At 51.7% G+C, this 3,813-nt stretch overlaps 1 long non-coding RNA gene across 1 annotated transcript in view; it reads left to right on the forward strand.

Annotated features, from left to right (window-relative positions):
• Window positions 1–3,813, forward strand: part of LOC107183583 — a 27,544-nt gene that overhangs the window by 22,305 nt on the left and 1,426 nt on the right. The window lies entirely within an intron of this gene.

Consider the following 3,813-nt stretch of genomic DNA (forward strand, 5'->3'; position numbering starts at 1 on the left):
ACAGTGTGCAGCAGCTCTTAGCAAAGACCCCTGAACAGGAAGCTGGACCAGTGGGATTGTCTGGAAGACACTGCTCCCTGCGTGGGTGCTCTTCTGACTCTTCGCGTGACGGCCTCCTTCCCACCCTTTGGATTCTACATAAAAGCCACCTGATCCCGGCCGGCGTGGCTCAGTGGTTGAGCATCGACCTATGTACCAGGAGGTCACGGTTCGATTCCCCGTCAGGCCACGTGCCCGGGTCGCAGGCTCCCCAGTAAGGGGCGTGCAGGAGGCAGCCGAGCGAAGTTTCTCATCATAGTTGTTTCTATTTCTCCCTCTCCCTTCCTCTCTGAAATCAATGAAAATATAAACATATATTTTAAAGTCGCCTGCGAGTCCTGGCAGGAGGGGCTCCGTTGGTTGAGTGTCATCACGTGCACGGAAACATGGCGGTTCCGGTCCAGTCGGAGCATATCCCCGGGTTGCAGGTTCCATCCCCAGGCAGGAGTGTATAGAAGGCAACCGGTCGGTGTTTCTCTCTCAAATCAGTGTTTCTCTCTCAGTCAGTCTCCCCGCCCCTTCCTTCCTCATGTCCTCAGGTGAGCATGTTTTTTACATCACCTGAGAGAGGCTTCTGGAACCACCTGTGCGAATGGTTCTCCGGCCTCGGCCTCTTGCTGTGCCTGCGTCCTCGGAGGTGCCACAATGTGACGCGGCTGCTTTTACTGTTGTCTCCCCTCCCGGTTTGATTCTTCATCGCCGAGCATGGTGTCTAGTCCAGAATTAGCGTTTGATAACTATTTGTGAAAGGACTTAATCCCGGCCTCTGAGGACTTGTGAGCAGCACGGAGTGGGGTCCTGTTTTAGCTCTGCAGCTGCCTAACACTCAGGTCATGAGTGTTTCCTTGCCTCCGTTTCCCCGTTTGTAAGCACGGATGTTAGAGGAGGACCCAGCGGACCCAGGTGAAGGGAGAGGCAGGGCGAGTGAACGGGACAGGCCGGCTCCGGCGGACGGGCAGCAGGAAGGTGTCGCTCGTTTCCTGTCTGTGGATGGAGACTAATCCCTGCCTCTGCTGCCGGACGCTGTGGGGACCGAGTGAGATCATGGTTAGAAAGTGCTTTCCAATAGGAGATCTGCTGCCTGGGATGCGTCCCTGGGACCCAAGTGTGAGCATGTGTTAAGGAGCGTGTTGGGTGGTGTGGGAACTGGCCGCTCTTCGTGGTTAAGACCCGCGTTGCGTCCAATGCGGCGTTGAAATGGACGTGTGATGGGGGGAGGCGCACCATTACAGATGGAAAGCTTCAAGAGTCGTTGGCAGGAGTCAGAGTATAGAAGCAGTACCGTAACCCACCCTTTTTAATGCTTTTGTTTTTGTTCATCCTCACCTGAGGATGTTTTTCCCATTGATAATTTTTTTTAGAAAGAGAGTGGGAGGGAGAGAGAGAACATTCGTGTGCATCGATTGGTAGCTTCCCACACACCACCCGGCCGGGATCGAACCTGCAACCTCGGTGTGTCTGTGCCCTTGACCGGAACAAAGTCAGGACCCTTTGGGGTGCAGGCCAGCGCTCTAACCACTGCGCCACATTCCAGGGCTAACCCACCCTTTCTAGGGAGTAACTAGGCAGGAGAATCCCAGGGAGAGGAAGTGGAGCAGGGCCTTGCATGGGCTTAGGGTTACCCGAGAAAAGTCTGTAGTGGTCAGAGCGCACCCTGCGTTGCCCGAGGGGTTGACGAGGTGGGGGGTAGGGGGAGGCTTTGGCATCAGGCTCGCACCACTCTCGGGATGTGACCTTGACCAAGTAAGTCCCTGACCTCCGCCTCCAGATCCTCATCTGACTGAGGGTAGTAACAGTAACCCATCTCCTGCCGTTGTTGAAGGATTAAATAAGTTAGTATAAACCGTGGTCGGCAAACTGCTGCTCCCGAGCCACATGCAGCTCTTTGGCCCCTTGAGTGTGGCTCTTCCTAAGCCTTAGGAGCACCCTAATTAAGTTAATAACAATGTACCTACCTGTATAGTTTCAGTTTAAAAATGTGGCTCTCTAAAGAAATTTCAGTCGTTGTCCTGTTGACATTGGCTCTGCTGACTGATGAGTCTGCCGACCCCTGGATAAACAAAGCGCTCGGAACACTGCCTGTCGGTTAGGGTCCGGCGTGGGATTCTTACCGGTTTAGTGTTCACAGTAACAGCCTAGACTTACCCGGGGGTGGCTTTTTAAAGGCTCATTAAGTAAATTTGAAGTTTTCAAGATTTGCTTCCCGTCATCAGACCACATGCTTGTCACTAAAATTCGGATAGACTTCACATCTCCTCCTTAGAAATCGCTCACGCGTGTTGTAAAGGGAATAATACTTCCCACCCTCCTGGGTGCTGCTGCCCGGGCTGCCCTAGGGAGGGACCGAGGACAGAAGATGGTGGCTGTGCGCTGGCGCTGCAGGACGGGGTCAGGCAGCGATGACTTGAGTAGGGGAGCGAGTAGGTTTTCTGTGAGCCTGCCATTTCCTAATACTTAGCAAGAAAATATTCCGAATTACTCAAGAAACTAGGTCACTGAGCTCTTTTCTTTTTACTTAGCTTTGATTCTGACAGCCTGGAGAGAAATTATTTTCCTTGTTGCCTCCGTCTTTATCCTTTACCAACAGGCCCATGTGTGCCAGGCCCGCCGAGGACAGACGTCTGTGCGCCCGCCCCCAACCACACTTCCACCTTTACAGAAACCCACAGTTCAGCTTGAATTTGTGCACGAGTATTTCCATTGCATTTTACTGACAGGATGGAAACCATTTTAGACCACTTTGCGTTACTGTGAAGGCTGCTTAGGCTTTTCCCAGGAGCAGGGGTCAGCGGGGAGCTTTTCCTAACCTGCCTGCCCCTCCTCCCCTCCCCCAAACCGGAGCCTCTGAAGCCTTTTGCTTTTAGTAAACAACTGTCATAAACACTGCAGGTGTAGGGAGTATCCCACGGGGGAGTTTCCTCATGTTGATCAAAATCACAGTTCTCGGCCTGGCCAGCTCAGTGGTTAGAGCGTGGTGTCAGCCCCACATAGAAGGGTCCCGTTCAATCCCAGTCATGGCACGCGCCTGGGTTGCAGGTTCGGTCCAATCGATGTGTCTCTCTCACATCAATGTTTCTCTCTCCCCTCCCCTCCCTTCCACACCACTCTCTCTAAAATCAATGGGAAAAATATCCTTGGGGGAGGATTAACAAAAAATTAAAAAATTACCGTTCTACTGAAGAGTTCCACTGAACGTTCGGTGTTCGAATGGCTTGGCTGCTAGCGCTTCAGGCACGAGGAGATTTTCAAAAGGCAGATCCGCATGCAGGTGCCGGCTGATTTGGGGGAGATTTTAAATCACGGGCTTGCGTGTTCCTAAATCAGTTTCTTTTTACACATTTTGCCTCTAAATGTCGTTACCTCCAGTCTCCTCTGGTCTGGGAGTAGTTATGTAGGTAATTGTTAAATGCAGCTGAAAAGACCATTTATCGCCCTGAATAAACAGAAATCAGGTTCTAAAACCAGATTGAAAGGAGGAAATTACATCACACTTTTAAATAAGGAAGCGCTGGGCAGAACTGGATGAGTCGAGTGACAAAAATGTGCCCCTCCTCCTCTGTGGGTGCTTCTGAGATTTATTAATGAGATCTGGTGGCCAGGTAGGCAGATCTAGGTTATTGTCTTAAGGTAGCCTGGTTTTTAAACAGTTTCAGAGAGCCCGTCCCACGGTGAGGTTCACCTTAATAAAGGCCGAGCGCGGTGCTCATGGTGGTGTTTTGACTCTTTAACAGTAAAAAGACAGGAGGTGCCTTCTCCTCCAGAAGAAACGCTGTG

Source organism: Myotis davidii, unplaced genomic scaffold (genome assembly GCF_000327345.1).
Source record: "Myotis davidii unplaced genomic scaffold, ASM32734v1 scaffold299, whole genome shotgun sequence".
Classification (NCBI taxonomy): domain Eukaryota; kingdom Metazoa; phylum Chordata; class Mammalia; order Chiroptera; family Vespertilionidae; genus Myotis; species Myotis davidii.